General features: G+C 38.7%; 1 long non-coding RNA gene across 1 annotated transcript; it reads left to right on the top strand.

Annotated features, from left to right (window-relative positions):
- The first annotated feature begins 5,044 nt into the window (after nucleotides 1-5,044).
- Nucleotides 5,045-23,574, top strand: LOC124264328. The gene is made up of 3 exons (XR_006895104.1): nucleotides 5,045-5,183; nucleotides 20,384-20,385; nucleotides 23,563-23,574. It is a non-coding gene; the product is annotated as an uncharacterized LOC124264328 (long non-coding RNA).
- Nucleotides 23,575-25,952: the final 2,378 nt, after the last annotated feature.

Below are 25,952 nucleotides of genomic sequence, written 5' to 3'. Positions count from 1 at the left end.
GTTGCCCCGATCCATTTTTCTTGAGCTGTAGACTTTTTCGCTGCCTTGCACGTTTGTTTCTTGCACCATGAACATTATCCACTCTTCTAGTGTTGTTCGATCGAGGTGTTGTATTCTCATGGAGTGGGCCAGGTTGTTGTATGCTTGTCTCCAATGTCGTGGAAGGAGATCTGGGTCGAACTGTTGTTGTTGGACTTGGTGGCGGCACTGGTGGACGAAATATAAACAACATCAGAAGACATTCCTTCGAAGTAAGGGTCGTCGTCATTACCTTTCATAGTTAAGTCCATGTCGGCATTGCTTTTTGTAGGTACATTGTTTGGTTTCAGTGTTTGTGGTGAGGTCATATTGATTTGGAATACCCAGTCGTCGTCTGACGATGCGTCCATTTTTTCAGTTTCTTTCATGGATTGTTCTAATTTGTTTTTTCCTGTTCGTGATGTTCTGTTAGTAAATCGTACCACATGTGAGGGGTTCAAGGCCTTGGTAACATGCATCAAGAATGGTGTTGTTTTGGTTTTGTACACGTATGTGCGCACTCTGGGCAGGGAAGTACTAAGTGAGCGAAGTGTTGCTGGTTATGAGCACGGGAGTTCGCTTGAGAAAAATATCCAGTCGACACTTCTGGCGGACCATCGTGTCTGCCCCCTCCAAGATCAACTTAGCGTCCTCTTCTATCAATATGACATTCCTGTCAATCGCATCCTGCCATATGAAATTGCTGTTACCGGTCATTTTGACCTCTCCATAAAATCTTGTGATTGGTATCAGAGATCTTGCGAGTAGGGATTTCCCACTATTGGGTGGGCCAAGCAACATGAAAGTATTTAGCTTATTTTGGGTTTTGTAGAGGACCCTGTGTAGTTGTGCAAGAAATTCATGCTTGTCCCAGTTGTTGTGTTCAACTAACGCGTCAAATATTTTCAACGATGTTTGTTTGGTTTCATATTGGGGTGTGTTTTGATCCTGAGTGTCTACGTATTCCTGCAAGAGTTGATCGAAATTTAGCGTTTGGGTTCGCTGACATTCGAGGGCTAATGCTTTCTCCAAGAGTGTGTTGTAATTTGAACTTGCTATAATATCAAATAGCATGTTATTTTGTTTCTGGCTTAGTTTCCGATCATTGTAAAGGGTCATAATTTCCCCTGGCTGTTTTACGTTGTTGGACTTCACGATATCTATGAGAAACTTTAAGTTCTCCGCGTTTTTGTTTGTGTTTTTTTTGTCATGTGATTGTTGTCGAACATTTGTTCTTCCTGTTCGTTAGGTGGGTTTTGTTTGATCATTTCTTCCCAGTAGGGTGTCATTTCGGTTATGTGTCTTGGATCTTTCTGAAAGTATCGGATCCAGCCCGTGGGCTTTCTCATTTTTTCTAAATGCGCTTGCATCTGTGCTGGGTAGTTTAGTTTACTCCATTTCATGAATTGCATCTACCTGTAATTTATGCTCAAGTGGTACTGTGTGTTTGTCTGAATTCCTATATGAAGATGTTCGATCCCGTGCCAAGGTTTATTTGATTCCGGGTCGTTTTGTTCCCTTTTCTGAGGTGGGTGGTTCACGATGATGTAATCACCTATTTGCTTTAGTGTTTTTTCAGTTGTTTGTAATATTCCCCCTGAATAAAGTTCTGGTATGGTGTCATGGTTTGTATTACAACTGCCCAACATGAATCCGAAGTACTGAGGGTAATGATTTGGCCCTTACCTTTCGTGTCTCCTTTTGTGTTGTGTTCCATTCCCACGTTGTTGGTATGAGTGATAGTCCTTTGCCTCTTGGTGGGAGGTCCTTCGAACTCTTCCGAACTATCCAATTCGCGCACAGTTCCTTCAACAGTTATCCTGTATTGAGTAACCCGCTCCTAACACGATGAACAGCAAGTTTAAACTGACGATAATGGCCGTTGCAGCGAGCTTTTACTTTCGCCTGGGGTCCGTTTCCATGATGATGACGTCACTTTTCACGCGCCGTGATGTCATAACCTAGCCGTCCAATCATAGCTTAGTATTGCGAGACCTTCCATACTCGACACGGACTGGGCCGAGGGTGGGTTTTTCACGCCGAACACGGTCTGTATAATTATGTCCTCGAGAGTGTTCAAGGTCGTGCGGCTTTTCGAGTTTTAATAAATGTTTCATCAGGATTTCTAATATGTGTTGATATTCGTCATGTTGTTGGCCAAGCTGATGTAGTGCGGCAGTGTTGTATACGTGCGCAGTGAAGCGCCGTGAAATCAGATGCATTTTCAATCGAAATTGATACCGTCTGATTTTATGGATTGACCAATCAAATTCGAGCATTTCACGCAGCGATGGGAGAATATGTTCTCATCACGATATGGCTGCAATATTGCCAATGTGACGTTAAATAATAACTCACTCACTCATCACGATAGGTGTACGAATTATGCACGATCTTACACAATGTTGTGAACAATCAGAACTCTTCTCTCCAAAACGACTCACCTTCACGTCCACGCTATGGGTGTATAATGCAGTGAAAATGAGGGAAAGGGCATCAAGGAGGAGAAGAAGATTGGAGCTGGAGCTAGAACTAATTGATATGGAGGTGGAGGAGAAGATGAGTGAGAGGAGGAGAAGATGAGTGAGAGGAGGAGGAAGGGCCACCAAAAAAAGAGAGGAGTAAGGACAGTGTGGACACGAGACTGGTTGCTACAGAGCCTCTGTATGGGCAGTACGAGATTTTGCTAGCGTGAATGAAAAATGAAGACAGGGTCAGCTATAAGAACTTCCTCAGGGTGGACAGTGCTCACTTCCAAGAGTTGGCCACTCGAGTTGGCCCCTACATCAAAAGAAAGATACTCCTTTCAGGAAAGCACTCGGCCCAGGCTTGAAGATTGCTGTTACTCTTCACTACCTGGCTACGGGGAACAGCTACTTAGACTCAGGTTCCCGAGGATGTCTGGGTCTCCGTGAAATAATGGGTGAACTATGTGGTCTTAGAAGAATCTTTGTTCAGAGGGAGAATCTCTCTTGACACTTACTGGTCTTGTTCCGTTTTGATTGAGGTCACTGATTAGAGCTGAGATTGGCGTCGCTGGTGGTGCGTGATGCCTCGGCTGATGCAACTGCTGTTGTAATCGTGGAAACTGCTGCCGTTGAAACTGCTGTGAATGCTGCTGCTGTACAGGAGATGGTGAGAGGTATAGAGGATTTAGAAAATGTGAACAGTTCAGGAGGTGCATCTTGTGTTAACACTAACTTGCGGAATTTTATCTGTTTTTATTTATTATGTTCATCCTCTGTGTTTTGGATGTATTTTAATATACATGGTTAAGTCGGTTGTCTACCTCGGCCAGACTTTGCCAAAGACCTATTTCTTGGATACGTTTTGCATGTTCTCTTAATTTCTTCTGTTTTTTCTTTTCCATTTGTTCTTGTGTTTGTCTGATTTTTTGGTGTTTTGCCAGCTTATATTCATTTTTGCGTGTTATAAAAGTTGCATATGTAGTTTGGTACAATTTAAATGCGTGACCGAGGACGGTGGTCCATTTTTGGTCGGACATAGCACTGATCCAGCTACTTACTTAATTGAAATTAAACATGATATGGGCTTCTTGGGATAAAATACAGGAAGACGGTTTGCTATGCTGTAAGTAATCTAATTGGGCAAAAACAGTTTCGGGGAGCTTGTTATTCTTGATTACAGATTTACATTCGGGATGGGTGAGGTTTGTTTTTGCAGAGTGCTCGCCGCCAGGGAGTTGGTCTGTCAGAAGGACCACCGTCGTCATTGTCATCTGTTTGTCTTTTGTGACCTGAATCAGAGTCTCTGTTGTTGTTTGTCATGAATAAATTGCATTGCCCTATAATAAATAGTGCGTAGTTGAGAGTTTTCATGTTGTTTAAGAGTGTGGTGTAGATGCTACTCATGTCCAGCACGCTATGATCACGCCCCTCCAAAATATTCCACAGAGGGGTAGTGATAAATTTTGAAATCAGGCCTAAAGCTCGACACCCTGCTAAATTTAAACTACTGTTTGATGGAAGCCAAAAGGAGATTAGAGCCTGCATTTACAGTATCAAAGAAAGATACAAACTGCTTATGTAAATAATATACCACCGCGGCATTGTGGAAAAGGATGTTGAAACGGTTGCCATGGAAATTTGTTAATTTATTCTGTACCCCTTGATTCTAAGAATAGTGTCATAAGTTCGTAGCAACCGCGAAAACGCCTTGAAGGACATCCTAATCAAACCTACAACTTCACTTTCCGACCGGGATGTTTTAGCAATCTTAGCCTCGTACTGGCTAAGAGTGGACTCACTTTGGTCGGCAAGGTTGACCAAAAGGTGAAGACCACAATAGAAATTGTGCATGTTGCCCAGAGACTCCGGCTCACGTTTGGACAGGACATTCCACCCTGGTATGATTTCCGAACGTAGCGCCGTTCTGTAATCCAAGATCTGTTAAAGGATTATTCGGTAGCTGCACGATCTGACATGGTGGAATGGGCCTTGGGTTGAAGCCTCACTAAATTAAGAACGGCTTTTATAACAGGCCCTACATGTGAATAACCTACATTTTCAGCCAAAAGATGCAACCCGCATTTAACCGTCTCTACACTATAAGCCTTCCCTTTCATTAAGTCGATATCTTTGAATTTGGAATTCAATTTGGTACCGGAAAATTCCAATGGGGGTGGGGGGGTGTTCCATTCCACTTCTGTAATTTCTGTAATGAACTTATCGATGTCCATTTGTAACTTGTCACACTTCTTGCAGTGAGTCTGTGTCTGTGTCTGAACATGAGCATTAATAAAGCGTTTGGAGGTTACGTGGGAAGTGCGTTTATCTTTCCGTTTCTGTAGTTGTTGTAGCATCTGTTTCTGTTTTTTCACTTTCTAAGCGTATTTGGTGTTTTGTGATTTTAACTTTATATAATCCTTGGATGAGTGTGCACCTTGAGAGGCAGAAGATTAGTGAGAATGTGAATTGGAATTGGTGCTGGGGTTGTGAGTGGACACGGATGTAGCGGGAGCAGAGACAAAATGTTACCAGCCCAAAATGGATTTAACCAGACCAAATATGGTGAATTTACTCAGATGTATGGACCATCTAAAAAAAAAATTTACCAGACCATCGGGCTGACTAGCTGTAAATTTAGACCGTCCGTCAGAAAACTAGCCCGTCTCGGTCGGTCGGACGATCCTTATTGCATACACTGTCATTAACTTTGAAAGATGTAACATTTACCCGTATCCTCGATCCGATCACTGATGTCCTGATGAGCACTCGCTTCATCAAAAGACGACAAATGCAAGGAGGGTGGTGTCACAAGATCTATTTAGTAATTACGGCAGCACGAGGTGTACATGGTACATGCAAAATCTTAATATAATACGAGCGGTCGATCGAAAGCAATTTCCTCGTGGCGAGAATATCCATATCATGAAATGACGTCACGAGAAATTCATGTCAGTGACAGCTGCGCGGTGAGTAGCCTGGACCGCCGGGCAAACGAGGAGAACGATGAAAACGACAAACTCGCCTCTCTTTCAGTTAGGCAAATTCGGACGAAGAAACGATTTCTGGTGTTATTAAGATGATGAGACGAATTTAGTGAGCTCAGAAGATGTTTGGCGAATTTCGTCAAGAATTAAAGGAGGAAATGAATAAGCTTTGGGCGGAAAACAACGAGTTGAAAGATCGGTTATCGAAGCTGAACAACCAAGACGCTCAAAGCAGGAGGTCAAACGTCATCATCAAGTTGGGGACACCCCCCCAATTGGTATATGGTGGTGAAAACCGACCTTTATCTCCCCAAAACAATAATACCTTAGCCCAGTTTATAGATAAAAACGATCGTTTTGCTCGCCTTTGGTCTACTTATAAACTGGCGAATCATGGAATGTGCACACGCTTTAGAAGCACGTCTGTGCCCTTCAACACCTAATATTTGTGAAAGATCAGGACTACGCCGCAGTTGGGTCGACTGGTCGGAAATAAATATTAATCGGCGATCAGTCAGCGAACTTGACGATCCGAATTATTGCGAGGTCAACACTCTCGGTAGCTGCGGTATCGCTGCTGCTGGTTATAAGCTGACCCTACTGAACTGTTGATACACAGAACATTATGGTGTTCAGCCGATAAAATCCCGATTCTAAACATGCCTTACTAACAACCTCGAGCTCATCATAACGTATAGGAATCCGTTCCTTAAACTATCGTGTTCACATTATGTCCATATATATTTGATTAAAGGCACTATTTCACACTACACTTCTCTAAAAATAAATATGTATTGTCCTAAATAGTTGTCTACATTTTAAGATATATGCTAGCTAGTTTTAACCTATTTTGTGATAATCTAGTCATTTTACTGTGTTTCGTTGACTGTGTTTTATATATTATATGTATGTATTATGAAATTAAAAATAGTTTTAGTCACGATATAGCTGAAATATTGCCGATGTGACTTTAAATTTCAACTCACTCATTCACTCATATATATCGTCATATTGAAAGTACAAAGAACATATCTAACAAAACTGTGTTGGATAATGTGATGTTTTAATATAGGTAGGACCGTGAACGATGGGGACCGGTGGGAACAAAGGAAGACATTATTGTATTTGATTTCGCATATTCGACATTGGTTAGATGTCCCTTGGTTTACAGATGTTAGTGATGTGCTTTACCCGAATGTGCAATACTAATATCTGAATGATAGTATGAACAGTGTACATACTTTGGAATAACCGGGACTTCATGGGGTAGATGTATATTTGTGTATTTGTTAATATACTTCTGACCGTATATGATTTTCTATATATTTTTGAATCCGATGGCCCATGTGATCCTGATGAACGCTCGCCATGATGCCACTGATTCGGAAGCATTCGTATAAGATCGGTAGAAACCTGGACAATACGTGGGAACATGACGATGAAGACCGGAAAAATCAGCCAGTCAGAATACATGTGTACTTTGTATTTTCGCGACATCAACCGAAGTACTTGACCTGTATCTATCATTCAATGAACATTACGGTCACGAGTTTGAATAAATTAACTTTCGGTTGGAAGCGCGAAAGGGAGGTCACTCTAGTTTAGTTTCGCTTTCATGTCGTGTTTACGCTGGCAAGTAAAGCTGACGTGAAAAGAATGCATGTTTGTTTGTTTTTGTAAAAAAAAATATGTGTTTTTATAGGTTTGCATTCAATAAATCCCTGTCAGGGTACAAACTGCAATAAATACGCCAGGTAGGCAGGTCTACAACAAAACATTCTTCTTCACAACAAATATCTCTAGAATACCGTTTGATGACATGACGGTTAAATCTGTCAACTCCCTGGACAGTAAAATCACAACACAATTGACAGTTTGTTTGCTCCATATAAAATGTACAGTTTGATTTTTCGACGATAATTGAACAAATACTGACGCTTTAAAGCCTAAACTGTGAATTTGAAGACTTAAAAGAACTTTATCTAAGAACTGACAGAATAAAAAGGCGTGTCTAGCTGATGATGATTTCATATTTCGTGTTGAAACGATTTTCTTTCGACGACCCCCGCGATCTTCTTTCGATACTCAGGAGGGTGCCCTCGCTTAACGCGCAATTGCAATAAAAATATAGGGTGTCAAGCTATTACAGAAAGATGTGTACGTTTCTAGAACGGTCTGCCAAAGGGCAAAACCTGATATACTTGCAAAATAATGAAAATGCGAGGGAAAATTTACCATAACTCTTGCGCCACGTGTTCATCTTTCACTATTCAGCGAGGAAATGGAGTTGCTTTGGGGGCAACTCCACATTTCGCGTGGACAGCGCTTCCACCCTGTGAATATGAAATCCTTCCAGTGGGGCACGAGTCGGTATTCGGATTATCCCCGAATAACACGAGCTGTTCTCAAATGATTCAAGGCCAAGACAAATTCACTGGCGATTGTGAAGTATGAGTATCAGAGAAAAAAAATGATAGAAAAGGCTTTGAGGAATCAGAGACGGATTGTTTCTGAGACAAGTGACCCAGCCAGTTTGAGAGAAATAAGAAGAAAACAGATTACCAGAGAGAAGTATGATAAATAGAAGTGATTCTACCCTTGAGTTTGCCATGCAAGTCAGTCAGATATGTATACATTTGCAAACAGAAAGAAATCTGCACGAGAATGGCAAACATTTGCCTTGACTGCACAAGTATGGCAAATATTTGCATTGGTTTGTGGTGGAGCCCCTCAAAGAAAAAGCAGAACTGTTTCAGAAGAGGATGAATGGATTTCAAATGAAGGCCCCTACAACAGAGACTGTTACAAGAATTCACACTAAAGAATTGTGTGTTAACATTGTTGTTAGATTTCGCCACTCATGTCACAGCAACCAATATGATTTCATTGAGACCTATCTCGGGAGTCCTGGCAAAATAAGAAGAAAGAAGCACACAGGAAATTGAAAAAATTAAAAACTGATAAGATACAAAGGACAGCTCACAAACCTTAGAGCCGTTGGAAGGATGTTCAGAAGGTCGTGGCAGAGGCAAAGCGGTGGCATCTGCATTGACTGTTGAAAACCAAAAAAATGTGGGATATGAGAGGCTCAATATCATATTGACTCTGTTGCCTGTGACAGATGGGTTTTATGGATTTTGTCTGAAAGTGTATGACCCAGATTCTTTACCACAAGAATGGTTCTGTGCCCAGTGTAATGAATACATATACTGCAAAAAGCAGAGGGAATGATCTCAAAATATTTTATTTTTGGTTATTATTCCACTTTTGACAGCACATACATTGTTAATAATACATGGTTGAATTATTCAGTTATATGTTTCAAATGTATTAGATTTATTTATCATTAATTATATAATATGGTAACAAGCATTTTCTAGTTACTATTATAACTGGGTGTTCAGTATATTTCCAGCACACAAGAGAAAACGGGGCCAAATCATTGAATTATACGTCATCAAATTATACGTCATTAAAATAAAGTGAGTGAGTGAGTTAATATTTAACGTCACATCGGCAATATTTCAGCCATATCGTGACGAGAACATTTGATATTGAAATGAAATATATGTATATTATAAAAAACCTACCGACGAAGGACAGTAAAACAACTAGAATATCACAGATATGTATGTAAAACTAGTAATTAAATCTAAAACGTTTTAACTACAGGGGAAAAACAATACAGTATAAAAATGGGCTATAAATCGCCAATAACTGAAGGTAGATCACCATACCAGGGACCATGGGGACTTACATTACTTTTGCTACCTGCATGGACCCTAGTTGGATTTGCACCATCCCTTCAGCCATTGGCGACAGAAGAGAAATCTAGCCATAAATTAAAAGCACACATATTCTACGATTAAAAACGTGGCAAGCCTAATTCTTTTAAAAATTCAACCATTAAATGATAATTAACATTATAAAAAAGATCCTTCAATGTTTTGACATTGAAATACTTATCCCTTGTGATGGAATATTCAACACAGTCAAGCAGGACATGCTTGACTGTGATTCTTTCATCACAAGGGATGCAAAACGGAGGATCTTCGCCTTTCAGTAAATATTCGTGAGTATATCTAGTGTGGCCAATGCGACATCGTCGCATAATGACCTCTTCAAATCTGGATTGACAACCCAGGTAGGTGTAACAAATATAAGGTTTTATTTCATGTAATTTATTTATACCTACTTGGGTGTTCCACTTCTTCTGCATTTTGCTACCCGAAACATCCACTCAAACTGCTGAAGTCATTCCAGAGGCCACATGTGTTCATGATGCACCTTGTATTACAGAGAAATCATCTCAGCCAAATACAAACTTTTAATCTCAATCAAATACGAAAGAAACTGTTAAAAAAAAGCCTAAATCTAGATGTGAATCTTTACAAAAGAATTAAAGTGGCAGAGCCTCAAAGGGGTCTAATAACAAAATCCAACTTTTTAATAAGTTCGGATCCTTAGAGGACATGGATGTGTCCGAAAACATCCAAACTAGGGCACATAGCTTGTCGCCCTCAGGCAAAGTGCGGGGTAGATCCCCAATCAACCCACCAAACAGTTAATGTATTCTAAAAATATAGTACAGTGGAATTGTAGAGGATTAAGGACTAATTTTAATGAATTACAGTTATTAGTCCAGGATCTGGCACCATCGGCATTCTGTCTGCAGGAAACTTATCTGAAACAGACAGATACTTTTAATCTACGTCAGTTCGAAGCATATCATTCTTTCTCACCCCCGGGTGATAGGGCTACTGGCGGGTCTTCAATTCTTGTTAAGCAGAATGTAATTCACAGCCCTGTCACACTTACAACTAATCTTCAAGCGGTTGCAGTGAGACTTACTCTTCATGTTGCCTTCACAATATGCTCTCTATATATTTCCCCTCTTCAACACTCCAACAGTCTGATCTCCAAGCTCTCTATGACCAACTTCCTAAACCTTGTATTATAATGGGTGATCTTAATAGCCATAAACCGATCTGGGATGGTACAAGCACTAACTCTAAAGGTAAAATACTGGAAGATTTTATCTCCAATAATGCCTTGTGTAATACAATGACGATTCAAGCACTTATCTGCATCCTGCAACCGGCACTTACTCTTCTCTAGATTTGACTCTTGCAGACTCTAACCTCCTCAATGAATTTGATTGGTCAGTCCATAATGACTTCTGAGGAAGTGACCACTTTCCAACTATCCTATCAGAAATTTATCCATCTGATTCTCCATCTTATACAAGATGGAACTTTTCCAAGGCAGACTTGTCCTTATTTCATCCGTTATGCACATCTAAACTAAGACCCGAATATTTCAGTGATATAACTGATCCTATTGAGGTTTATTCTGACGTTTTAAATGAAATAGCTGATGAATGTATACCAAAGTCCTCTACAATTCCACATGTACGGAAACCATGGTTTAATACAGATTTTAGGCAAGCCAGAAAAGCGAGGAAAAAGGCAGAGAACTATTTCCGCCATCACCCAACTGTCCATAACTTAAATAAATTTAAAATACTCATTGCGAAGGCACGTCGTACCTTCAAACAAAACAAACGGCAATCTTAGAGGAACTCTCCAAAATTAATTCACGTACGCCAATGTCCAGAGTATGGAACATGGTTCAAAGAATTAAAGGCAAAGGTTCAAAGTCTGCTGTTCACCATCTTAAAGATGATGATAATTTAATTACCGACAAATCTAAAATTGCAAATAAAATTGGTGAAACTCTTGCCAAAAATTCTTCATCGGCAAGTTATGTCCATGAGTTTCAGAGATATCAGAAACAACAGGAAAAGACAAAACTTAATTTCGAATCAAATAACGGTTAGGATTATAATGAAGTGTTTTCATTACATGAGCTACATACTGCTCTTGAGCAAGCTCATGACACTGCAGCGGGTGATGATAACATACATTACCAGCTACTGAAACACTTGCCTGAACCATGTCTGATGACACTTTTACATATATTTGATAAAATATGGACATCCGGAATTTTCCTCCCTCGTGGCGTAGTGCCATTGTAGTCCCAATACCAAAACCTGGCAAGGATCATACTGATCCGTCAAATTACAGATCAATATCTCTAACTAGCTGTGTCTGTAAAACCATGGAACGTATGGTGAATAATAGATTAACTTGGTATCTTGAAACCAATAACCTTATAACAAATATTCAATGTGGTTTCAGGAAAAATCGTAGTACCATTGATCATTTTGTACGCCTTGAATCCTTTGTTAAGAATGCTATAGTAAATAAACAACATGCTGTATCAATTTTCTTTGATCTTGAGAAAGCTTATGATACGACCTGGAAGCATGGCATTTTGAAGGATTTACATGACTTGGGTTTGAGAGGCCGTTTGCCTCTTTTTATATCACAGTTTTTAAAAGACAGGCAATTTCAAGTCCGAGTGGGTTCAACCCTGTCTGACCATTATAATCAGGATCAGGGTGTCCCACAAGGCAGTATTTTGTCTGTAACATTGTTTAGTATTAAGATCAACAGTTTATCCAAGGTTTTAAATGATTCAATTGATGGATCACTTTTTGTGGATGATTTTAACATTTCTTGTCGCGGTAAGAATATGCATACTATTGAACGGCAACTACAGTTGTGTTTAAACAAAATACATAAATGGTGTCTTGAAAACGGCTTTAAATTTTCTAAATCCAAAACTATTTGTTTACACTTTTGTAGAAAATATAGGCCGCATAAGGACCCAGAATTATCTTTAAATGACACTCCCATCAAAGTTGTAAAGGAGGCCAAATTCTTGGGTCTAATTTTTATATCCCTAAAAGCTAAATGCCTGAAGGCACTAGATTTGTTAAAGGTTGTTTCAAATTCTAAGTGGGGAGGGGATCAAACTACTCTCCTTCACTTATACAGATCATTGGTTCGATCTAAACTTGATTATGGCTCCATCGTATATGGTGGAGCCTGCAAAAGCAACTTACAACTACTTGATTCTGTCCACCACCAAGGCCTAAGACTTTGTCTTGGGTCCTTTAGAACCTCTCCTATTGATAGTCACAAAGAAAGACAAATGTGCACGGACGGACGGACGCACGCAAGCACGCACGGACGGAGTCCATTTTAATACCCCCCGCAAAACGCGTTGCGGGGGATAAAAAGATCTTTAACCGTTTTGGCACGGAAATATTTATCCTTTGTGATGGCAAAATAACAGTCAAGCAGGACATGTTTGACTGCGATTTTTTCATCACGAGGGACACAAAGCGGAGGATCCTCACCTTTTAGTAAATATTCATGCGTATATCTTGTGTGGCCAATACGACCTCTTCGCATAATAACCTCGTCAACCGATAGACGGTTTTATTGAATGTAATTGATACCTACTTCAGTGCACATGTCCAACTTATTCTGCCACAATGTGGGAAGCCAATTTCTGGTGTCCCCGCTGTGATATTGCTGGAATATTGCTATAAGTGGCGTAAAACAATACTCATTCACTTCTTCTCCATCAGATTACGAATACAGATCTAATCATAGCTAAAAAACAGTCATTTGATAGCTTTGATATACCGAGATTTTTATACCTTGAACGGAAATTAGGTGAGATATATACTAAATAACATACAGATGTCATCTTTCTCCGTCGTTGCCAAATATTTACAACATACAACTAATGTGGTGTCGTATTTTCAGAAATTTCATTACATTTGAAAATAAGGCCCGATCTCTGTTAATAATGATGCAACGTTAGTCAAAATACATCTACATAATCAAGAGAGTTTGGGAATCTAACAGCTAGTTTCTAGGTAGATAGGACCATCTATTTAGCTATTACCTCCTTCTCATGTGCGATTTCCTAATTCATTATAATTTGTGATAATACCAAAACGTATCCGGTTACAATGTGGATTTTTGTATTGAAACAGATTGGATCATCGTATATATGTGTGTGTGTGTGTGTGTGCGTGCGTGCGTGCGTGCGTGTGTCCTCTCTGTCGTCGCTTGACGTCAGAGGAAAATCAACTTTCGTCAAGCCATTTTTCACATTGAACGTAGAAAGTTAAACGTAAGCATACAATTCCATTTCATAAATTGTTATGTCGTTCAGATATCACGCATTATTTTATTCGCACAAAGTTTCTTTAAAGATGCCAAATAAAGAAATCGTCGCGCTGTAAACGGAGACATTTACTGCTTGTCAACGCATAACAAAATTGCGGACATCCTTTAACAAAGTCTACTTTCCAAACCGCCTGTGTATTTGTGCTTCAAATTTACATCATCGGATAGGAAATTAAATACTCTACATATCTGTGTTATAGCCGTAGCTGGAAGCAGTGCATCACTAACGCAATTGTCGCCCAACGTTCATTTTTCAGAACTTCAGAAACCTCGGCATCCATGGGGTTATGTTTTCTGTGCACTGCGTTGTATATTAATAAATCTGCTTGATCCCATGGACACATCTTTTTGTAGAGATATGAATGGAATCCTCTCTGCAAGGGAAAGTCTGTAAATTATGACATAAAAGCAGATAAATATAATATACATTAAGTGGGATTCACGAGCGCGCGAAACGGGAGGCGAGAGTGAGTATTGCGTACCGCCAATGAAGAACGTCCTCCGATACGGACTATAGAAATTTGGCGCATGCGCACAACATGTCAACTCGCAATCGTTGAAACAAGAACTCAACGGGTTTCAGGCCCATTAATATCTAAATGTATGATCACAAAAATATGACAGTTACGTGTATGTATGGGGAAATTATCTGGGAGTACATCGATATCGACTTTTCAGTCAAAAACCGACAGGAAATATATTTAAAATATCTGAAGAACATACGAGGGGTAATCGGCCACTAGAATCTGAATAGGATTTATGAAGGTGGTGTTCTCGGCCGCGATGCAGGGTCATGTCTTGACTGTATAGGACCGCATCGCGGCTCTCGGCTACCATGACCAGATGATGGCGGTGTTTGGCAAAATCAGTCTTGTATAAAGCACATCTTCTTAAATGTTAGAATTAATCTTCAGTAACCCATGCTTGGCGCAAGAGGAGACTAACGGAATACGGGGATCAGGCTTGCTGACTTGGTTGACACACGTCATTGTATCTCATTTGTGTAGATCATGCTTATGCTGCTGATCACTGGATTGTCTGGTCCTTTATATTACCGATAATATACAGAGATTATTACCCATGCAAGTGTGCATCGCTCGGGCCATACCACATTTTAAAATCGTTTCGTGTAAGTCGTATGGCACACTTGTGAGTGTAATAATTTCTTTATTATCCAGTACAAAACTAGGATATTTACAGCACGAATCTCGACAGGGATTTCCCCCCAACTCTGGCTCGGCGCGCAAGAATACGAGATTGTGTCAGCTTGATATCTGTGTCAACAAATATAGCGCGTTAGATGTATACACTTTTTAAACCGAAAAATTAATGAATAACGACAAATTCAGGAGAGCATAGAGTGTAATTCTACTAACATTCATAGAAAATATTCACAATAACCATCAACCATTGAAACTTTAGTCGAATCAAAAACAGGGTAAGGATAACAAAACTACAAGTGGTGAGGGGGATTTCAAACCGACCAGCATTTAGGTGTGAATCGAAGTCGGATCGACATGTATTGTTGAGAGAAGGAGGGTCAACAGCAGTAAGATTCAAACCATATGTAATTATTAAATTTGTCAGAGACATTTACCCGTCATCTTCAGATGATTCAATTCGATGGAGTGTCAATGTTGACATTGAACACACCTATATGGATAGGGCCCGCAAAAAGTGTATGAACGAAATCTGAAGAGCCATTTACTTGTGTTGTTCATTGATGTCACTGATTGAGACGCATCAAGCGAAACGGGATGGGTTGTCGAGCGGGCACGGGAGCTGTGGCGGCGGATGCAAGGATCAGATGTTCAACAGGTGGTTGAAGCGCTCGGTCAATCACTTCAGAAGTGAGACTGGTAGGAATCATGTTAGAACACTGCATATGGATAATAAAAAGTAATACTTAATATCCAATTATGGTGTGACTGTTTTTGTAGGAACCTATTGTGATGTTACATTGGTAATTTAATTTTTAAATTAGGCATTTAAACTTAATCTGAACCACATCTGTATTCTTGACTGTTACATATCAATTTAGGACTTAAATTCGAAAAGGTGCAGACAAAGAAAATGGGGTATGATGTCATTGTTAAATATTTTGCATGTAACATTATTTAATCATGCTAAAAACTATTTTGTGCTGTCCATATTATTGGAATGATAATTTTCACTTATATCAGTATGATATACAATGTGTCAACGGTTAAGGAGGTTGGATACAAAATATCAAGAAATTGCTAAATTTGGTATTATTTTGTAGAAAAATGTGTCTCAAGTCTAATTATATAATAAAAATAGCAAGTCACCACGGCATTTGTTTGACAAGTGGCGTCCCTTTGTGGCACCATCTGTAAAAAGTAATATGTCAATAAAAGTTCTCTTAAGAGTAACCGCCGCCATATAGCTGGAATATTGCTGAGTGCAGCGTAAAACTTAACTCACTCACTCACTTAAAAGTAAATTCTTTACTTTTATTAGTCAATATGTATTTTTTATAAAGATATTTCAGTATTGAAATGTAATAAAGCATGAAAATCTATTTTCAAGGCAGTATGCAGGATTTGATACATGAATTAACTTATAAAAAAATCAGGAATTTAAAAAATAAATAAATAAAATAAGAAATTAGATATTTTTATAAAATGAATTTTTATATAGTAACTTCACACTAGATTAATATTCCAAAATAATTAAAAAATGTGACCAGAGGGTATCAACCATTATCTCTAATTAAAACAGCATACCCAAATTAAATTTGATAAGGGGAGATCACTCTTGCCCAGGTTTACCTCAGGATAAATGACATGTTTATTCAGGGGAGATAAGCGGAAGCGGAAGTATGATCAGAAGCAAGATAAAGGGAAATAACTGCGTAACATAATCGCGGTCCTACTGTCACATCCCGTCGCATACGGTATGCGCACAAAGGTATCCAACCTCTTAACATATAAGGCCTTTTCATATTCTTCGTCTTAATGAAATGTATCATGTTGATCGCTGAGCAAAATACATGCGAGTGCTGTAATGAACACTATAAATTTAATTTTCTAACATTTCTTGCTGAATACTCAAAACACCCGCCAGAATACATTGCCTCAATCATGGAAGTGGAGACAACAAAATCAGATGGACCGCCTCCGTGGTGTAGTGGTTAGAGCGTCCGCCCGGAGAGCGGAAGGTCGCGGGTTCGATCCCCGACCGCGTCAAACCAAAACACGTTAAAATATGGTACTTGTTGGTTCCTGCCTGGCGCTCGGCATTATTGGGTACATCAAGAACTGGTCGGCTCGGAGTCAGTATAATGTGTCAGAGTGGGGTATTCATGCTTCACTGCGGCATGGTATCTCAGTGGGATAGCACTATAAAACCATCTTAAGTCTGGGCTAGTACAAGCAGCCGCACATACACATACACACGCATGCACGTCGTCATATGAGCGAAATATTCTCAAGCACGACGTTAAACCCAATTTTAGCTAACAAAAGCAGATGCCCTCAAAGAGCTATGTGAGGTGCAAAAGAGGATGCTGAGGAAACCACAACATCTGGCTTTAGAGAGAGAGAAATGCTTGACCTGCAGAAATCCAAATTTGAACTGCTTCAACATCTGCTGATGAATCCAGGAAATAAATCACCCAATACTCTCTCCCCAGTTTATGTAAATTAACGTTTTCTTCCTAACCATGCTAACATCTCCGCCAGTGTATCTCACTTGTGTTTAAAATTTTGATATCTGCAAGTACATGTTCTGGAACTGTTCAACTGTAATACAAATATATGCATGTATGTATTTAACTGCTGACTACTCTGTTGTTTGCTTAGAGTCTTTGTAAATCGCTCTGAAGTCAGCGTCCTCCTAGTATTATGATCAACTTCAATGCCAGTTTATTCTGGTGGTGCTGGAACATTTGTTTTGGTGCAGACGTTGTGCGGCTTGATAGTAGCCATAATTACAGCAACACATCTTTGCTGATCAATTTATAATTAAACCATAAACATCCAGTCGAATTATGGAGACATCTGTAAAAGTCATATTACCATTAGTCACTGTAAGAAAGTATGCATTAATTTCAGCAGTTACAGCATAAATGTGATGTTCATACAATTAAATGTATGTTCAATTTCAAACAAAACTTCCATAAACAAAGACGTCATATTCTTTCTCATGTGTAACATTTAATGTTCTTAATTGGTTGTATTAATCGTCAAATTATCATTCAGATGTAAATGTAATAGTCACATGTTAATTATTATGTTACACGATTTAACTTCAGTTCAAAAGGTAAGAGAAATGTTCTGGTACACTGATATCTGTGATATATAACAGAACGGACCAAAACCTAGAAGCCCTTTTATTTTAATCCTGAGATCAAGATTATATTTCTATAGTTTGTCATATCACCATTCAAACACAAATGGAATCATGAATTTGATACCTGAATCTGGACTTTAACACTCCAAAAGCCTTTTCAACAGTGTTCCATGTTCTGATATGGGCTGCATTGTATCTCTGTTCTGGCTTTGTCTGAGGTTCTGCTAAGGGGTCTGCATGCATATCTGTACAATGAGTATGAGGTACATAACGTTTACTTAAGAAGCATGATATCAATATTTTGTATAGCATCAGCTATATTTAATTCTTACACAGATATGGTATGTCTTACTACACTCCTAATGTAATAACTACCACGGCATACACTGCATTATGGCTAAGGTTAAATTTGGTTACCACCCAGTAGCCAGTCACCAGGTGGAGTTTCTTCTATCTTCATGCCAACTTTACGGTGTTTCATATCAGGGACTCATGAGTTGAACCTTGTCACTTTGCCACCACTGAAATAGCGAACATTTTATACATTTGACTGATGACAGTGTATGTATTTCAAATTTATCACATTCATACTGATATTCCTACAACTTCTTCGTACTTTGTTGACCTGCCAAATCAACACCACTCACTGAAAGGTTAGGAGCGAAATGTTAGTTAAAAATGTATTTTACATTATCTTGGACTTAATTAATTCCAATGCTACTCAGAAAATAAACCTGAAAATGTTGTATGAATGGGTAGAAATATTAGGATTTAAAAAAGACTGAATGACGCTCGTTTCATTTGACAAGGAAGTAGTTATCGGCTCGTTTGTAGGTCGAGGCCGTTGCTAATGTAAACAGATACAACGCCTTATAACATGCATGCTTAACGACTTTCCTCACCAACAACATCTGGGTCCACACGCTCCAAATTATGCTCAGCCATAGTGGAAAAAAGTGAACAAGTAAGTGTAATAATGTACAAGTCTAGTGCATAAAGTGTAATGGAGTAATGTCAAAGTGTCAAAAGTAACTGATGACAAATGAGTATATGCAAATGTACCTAACTAAAGGCAAAAAGAATCTCACAAGTTAAGATTCAACAACTTACAACACTACTATCTAAGTCTAAGAATAGCAAATGTTGTGGGGAAGATGAAAAAATTAACTCCTCCAAAAAGGATACAAAATGGGATGCATGGTACTGGAAGGTGTAATTGTGACTAAGTTTGAATGTAAAGGTTTAATCAAAGTGATTCAAGATAATACAACTAAGTGAAGTGCACTATGTTGTGTGACTCAAGTGACTTAAGTTATGTCAGATATATAATCTGAAGCGGAGTTAAAATGTTGTGTTTCTGAAACAGGTATGTTCTCAAAGGCAAGAGTGTATTGCTACAGATGTATGACTGTCCAGGGACAATAGCAAAGTGTAGCAGCAAAGTGTAACAGCCAATAAATGTAAACACCCAGATGTAAACAGGAAGTATGAAGATACAACTAGAATGTCAGCACCGAGATGTCAACAATATGAGCAGGGGAACTGTAGGACAAATCAACCTGAGCAACTCTTAAGCCAAGAGTAAACTGACAAGATATTGATAAAGTAAGCCACAAAGCTTACCAACAATGACAACTGTTATGCGACAGTATGAATAATGCAACAATGAATATCAATGATGAAGGAACAAGACAACACAAGACGAGACACGATGTTAAAGACTCGCGAAAAAGCAGGGAATGAAGAATATCTCCACAGCGGTAGAGATAACGCGAAAGAAAAATACCGGGAACGCCAATAGCAAGTGTGGACGGAAGAGAAAGAGAAAGAATAAGGTGCAATAAATTTATCCTATCCTATTACATTAATATTTAACTACTATAATAGGTAATTGTATGCTGAAAGTATTATTTACTGAAACTGTGATATTAAATTGTTAACTTTATCAATACAGATTATTTACTTGATTAGAATAAAATTCAATGATAATCAATGAAAATTACAATTGCCCAATTACATTTATAAAAATATGAATATATATATATAGGCAATGTAGAAATAGAAATCTGTGCAAAGTTGTAGAAATAGAAATCTATTCAAAGTTGTAGAAATAGAAATCTATTCAAAGTTGTAGAAATAGAAATATAATGAAAATAGTATCTGGTGTATATACAATTGTAAAATGCTTAATGAATTTTTTTCTTTTTTTTTTTCAGGATGACTTCGAACACATGATCATGGCATCAATTCAATCGACTCAACAGTTCATTATGTACAATCAAAGTTCATGGGGCACATATATCAAGGATGTGGTTGAAAACACAGTTCTCCATGGATGAGATCAGTCTGTAAGCAAAATGTTCAGCTTGCTGCTGAGCGGCAGTCATAAGGCTCTCAGAGTCCCTGTGCAACAGTACTTACAGCTTATGAAGAATCCTCAGTCCATGAAATCATATTAAACACATCCAAGAATAATCCTCACAAAAAGGAGTCAATTGGTGCCACCAAAGAATATTCACATCATGGTCTCCCAACAGAGTTCATCCATATAGGCTGTTCACTCCAGATGAAGATGAGAATGGAGGTGAATGATGTCTGTCTTGAGACAAGCAGCCCCACGTTGGGCGCCAAATTGTAGCCGTGTTTATGCAGTTCGGCTCTGGGCTGCTGCTCAAGACGACACAAGGCAATGGTGATGAAATGAATTTTATTATGTGAAGAATGAAGCTGTTGCTGAGGTCAAACCTGAGAAGGGAAAGAATGTTTCCAGCTCAGCAACAGCAAGTGGAGTCATAAAAATTAAACTCAAGTAAATAATTTTAACAAATGTTAACAATTAATATTAAATAGTTTTAAATATCACAGTAAACACATTATCAATTCAACTACCAGTTATTGCACTCTTGAACAAAAAACTGAAAGCACATGGCTTCAGCCATGTTTACAATTTACATGAATTGTAAAGTAATATATTTAACTAAATTTATATAATTATCAATTAAATATTACTTCAATGTTATAATATTATTATTGTAATAATGTTTACTATTTTTATAGGGATTTATAAAGTAAAGAGGCAGATGGAAACAGATTAGAAAAATGGCCATACCTGAGAAGGGAAAAGATGTTTCCAGCTCAGCAACAGCAAGTGGAAAACAGGTGGCCAAAGGAAGTAAGGTCAGAGGCCACACTAGCCAATTAGAAGATAGGTAGCACATCAAAGGAAGTCTTTGATGTGACCTATTAATAGAAAAGGGAAAATCCCAAAGAATGGGTTACCTGGCTAGGAATAGAGAAGAAGTGAAGGGAAATCCTTGTTGACAACATGGTACATGAACAAACAGAAGGAAAAGGTGAAGATGTACAGAGGCGGCATTCAACGGCAAGACTCGGACAACATGGAACAAATGAACATTTAACATTTGATGATATTTATGAAACATGATGAAATGAATTGTGATGTGATTCAGCTGTAACCAGATAGATTATGGTGAAAATATTTCACGAAGAAGCACTGCTAACTTTTGAATTGTTATATTCTTTTCAATTGAAATCATACAAGTGATATATGTTTCGCAAATTATTTTCATGATTTGAAACTACTTACTCTAAGTGAATATGTGTACAATGAGGTTTCTCTCGTTTCACAGCTCCTTTGTAGAGGTTTCAAGCATCCTATTGATTTGTGCAAACACCTAAAAGTATATATTGCTTGGAAAATTATTTCCTTTTTGTTATATTTGAATTACACGTGGTAAAGCTAGTGTATTTGGATATAGAGGAAATTTGTTGCATTAATAAGGGCAGATATGCTGGATATAGTATGTCTTGTTTATTATGCAAAGACCAGGGCTGTGGTATTCTTAGTTATTTCAAATACTTGAACTAAAAAACTAGTAGTGATTTGTTTTATGTAGAATACTTTAAATTGTCATGTAATTTTACATTTTAAATCTGATTTGCTAAATTTTACTGGGAACAATATATGATCTTCAATGAAATGAATTACTGAAATCTAGACTTGAGACCTCCAAACGCCCTCTCTGGACTATTTCTTGTCCGAGCGTGGCTGGAATTGTATCTTTCCTCTGGACGATTTTGCAGCTCTCCTACCGGAGCCAGTAGCCAGGGTCTGCATGCATGCCGGTGAATATAAACCATTTTAAAATTTAGTATTATGACTTAATGTTATAATTGCTATGAAATACATTATTCTATAAGTGTAAAAACATTTGTATTAGTCAACAGTGGGGAAAATATGACAAAATGTTGTTAATTTGGCATATTACAATCATTCATAAATAACGCAATGTCATTGTGTACCATAACCATGACAGTATAGATTTGAATATTTTACCAGAATCTCTCAATAACCAGCCATCAAGCACACCAGTTTCCAGTTTCCAGTTTCTTCCCAAGGCCACTGCAGGCAAACGAACAACTCCATCAGAGATAAAACTAGGATTCAACAAGAGATAAAGGGGGGAGCTCCCCAGGCCACTTGGAAAAGGGGGGGAGGGCATAGTCAAACTGTAATACAAGTAACAATTTACTTACTTGTGTACACAGTACATGATTACTTCCTGTATACTAGTCGTCGATCTCTCTTTGATTTCCACACAGTAACAGCTCTTCTAAAGTCAAAAGATGATGTCCCCCCCCTCCAACTGAATAGTCATTAGTTTGTTTACCATTTCTGGATCAAGTTTATTTCTGATGTTTGTATGAATGTGGTTCTGACAACTAAAGCCTCTTTCGCAGTCAGCTGTCTGTAGTGGCATATGCAGTGATAACTGAACCAACTTTATCAAGTTTGGAAACAGGTCACCATGATTTTCTTTGATAATCTTCCACAAAGTAACTGTTTTGTCTCTGGGATATCTGTTCTGGATAACAACACCTTTCACAATAGCCCACTCTGCACTGGTGTCCTCTGAATCAACACATGGTGATGGAATCTGCTGACTGCCTGTAGACATCTGTTGTAGTTCCTCCTTGGTCTTGCCAAAGTGATCAAGAAGTGTGTCAAGTTCTTTCAGGCTATAGGACTGTAATTCTTCTTGAGAAAGAAAAGTGATTGGTCTGAGGCCAAGAATATGGAATGATGTTGCAACATGGGTGCTCTGTTGTGGAAACCTCTTTTTTTAACTTTTCAACTAACTTCAACAAAAAATCATCTCTGCTTTTTACAAACTCTTCTTTGGCAGCCTTAACAGTTTTCCCCTCAGTGCTGTTTGACACACTGATTCCGTTCACTGTAATTTTCCCATCATTTATCTTAGTGTGAGACATATTAAGAAGCTGTTGGTAGTAACTCTTGCCCGACTTTGCTGTTTCAATAGCTGCATAAACACCATCAATGGCTGGATGCATAGCTGCAATATACAGGTTTTCCTTTTGGAACACCATGCTGAGGGCTGCTAGTTGTGGAATAATAGAGTGTCGCTATGAAGGTGAAGTCTGTCAACTTCAAGTAAAGAGACTCTGTCCTGGAACTGTCCTTTCTGTGTTTCTTGAAATAGGTGACGAGTGCCCTAAGTGATTTGTACACTGCACTGATGGAGTTATAAAATGATATCCATCGAATTTCATGCACCTCCTTGATTGTCACCAAAGAAGAATCCAAAATTGTCTGTATGCTTTTCAGCTCCTCAGTCCTAGCTGTAGATTTGCTGAAGACATAATACAAGTCTGTGAGGGTTTTCTTGAAAGTTTCCTTCATGTACTTCACATCATCTGCAGCTTTGGAAGTGCAGAGGTTTAGCCTGTGGGCAATGCAATGTACAGATATGCAGAAAGGGTTGACTGCCTTTATTCGTGTTGCTACACCTGACTTTTTCCCTGTCATAATTGAAGCTCCATCAGATCCAAAGCCAATTACTTTAGACCATGATATTCCTCTGGTCTGCAGAAAGGTGGTAAGTTCATGGAACAAAACTTCTGCTGTAACACTGATGTCACTTAATTTCAGATTACCTAGGAAGAATGTTTTCATGTTGAGTTCTTTATCCACAGTTTTGCAATAAATGACCATTTTTTCTGTACACAAATGTCTGTACTTTCGTCTATAAGTATGGTTACAAAATGACTTGCAGCAATTGTTTCATCAATCTTTGTTGAAATTATATCAACAAATGTATCCACAAAATCTGTTGCAGTTGCCATCGATGAATCGATGAGTATGCGGCATTACCTCCGACTTTCAAGTCATCAAGGTCCACACCATTTTCTTCTTGCATTGCAAGCATGTTAGGGTAATTGCATGATGCAATATTTCGTTTCACAATGTAAAACATAGTTCTCATTGCACAAATAAGGGCAGCTTCTCTCTCTTCAATTGTACTGACAACATTGTTGGATGTTTGTTCAAAACTATCACGTAGAACATGATCTTTCACTGACTGAACATGCTCATTTGACATGGACATTTTTACACCCAGAAGTGAAAGGATTATTCTTGCACGACTTGACACAAAGTTCACATAACATTTCAGAATTATTATTCAGTTTCAGCCAAGTGTAAGTTTTCAACCAAGATGATTGAAACTTCGGTTCAAACTTTCGTTTCTTCGTAGCACTATCATGATCAGCGGCATCGCCATTTTCTTTCTGACGGAGAGGCATCCCGGTGCATCCTTCGTTGACAGTTTCTTCATTTTCTATCGAGTGTGAATTCTCATTGGCGACAGCGTTACTTGCACCGCTACGCACGAAAAAGTATGTAATTCAGGCTGATTTCCTCTTTTCCGCCATTGCAACTTACTTGACACCGGCAAACATTAACATAAACCACATGGGTCGTCTGCTAAGCAGTCGATAAAAGGATTGAGGAAGTGAGCGAAAAGGTATTAATCACGCATGCGCGAGTGTTTTGAATAATTTATTTCCGTACCCTATAAATAGAAAACGAAGTAATTCGTGTGACATCTCCAGATTTCGATTTTGAAACAAGAAACGTGATTGGATAACGATGTTAAGAGGCACATAGCTTGCATTTCATTGGCTCCCCTTATGCACACTGACACGACCGGATGTTTACAAGTAAGCAATGAAACTGTTTCCATGATACAGTGCCCAGACTAGATTTTCTTCAAGTTTTTAACAAAATATCGCGCACAGGACATCACAACATGGGACAATCACTTGTTTTGCGTAACCACTCCCCCCTGCAAATTTGTGAAGTGCGGGAACCCATTTTATATTGCGTGTTTCCCGCGATCGCGCAGCCTAGATTTATCTCTGCTCCATTCGTAAATCTGAAAATGACCAACAGTAGGCTACAATCGAAACAGTAATAATGTTGTTAGTGCTCACAGGCAACAAGATATTTTATGAGTGCATCATTCGCACAGACTGTCAACTGGTATCAATATAATCTAGATGTGATTAGAATAGGTAAACTAGGATTGCCTCTTGGGCAATACTGGCGGTCTTCAGACTTCCTCCATACACCCCCCATGGCTACCTTCACTTGTACTGTTTCTTTGGACGGCAGCTGGAGCGTCCATTACAGTGTTTATGAGATGAATTTGGCATGCTTCTGATACAAACGGAAAATTCACAAACTGCAGAAAAACAAACAGGAAGGCACAGTCAAACAAACCAAAGGAATTGAGCAATATATACAGACACATACTAAAGGAGAGATGCGAAAATCCTTTCTTCAAAGGAGGGAACTATTTCTGTGGGCACTGGAATACCAGGAAGCGGCGATTGTTGCTATACCTTACTGGCGGTTCCTTCAGTTAGTTATCTCACAACTGAAAAAATGCGAAATCCTAATGTCCCCCTGTTTGTGGCATAATTCTGGCGTAACTATTGACTTTTACATAATAATAATGTGAAGCAAAATTGTTCCACATTTCATTATCTACAGTTTGGTATCTTCAAAAAGGAAATCCATTGTGTTTTCGCAGAGCTGTGAACCCTATGAAAATGCGTTTTGTCAAAAATTGACCAACTTCCAAGGGCAATAACTCAGACACCATTCAAGATATCGATATGCCCTGAGCAAACTAAGCAGTCCGGCGTGTGGGCGTTCAAACGATATATAGAAC

Source organism: Haliotis rubra, unplaced genomic scaffold, assembly GCF_003918875.1.
Source record: "Haliotis rubra isolate DU_JTF1 unplaced genomic scaffold, ASM391887v1 Scf92, whole genome shotgun sequence".
NCBI lineage: Eukaryota > Metazoa > Mollusca > Gastropoda > Lepetellida > Haliotidae > Haliotis > Haliotis rubra.
This window is presented reverse-complemented; position numbering and strand designations above follow the sequence as displayed.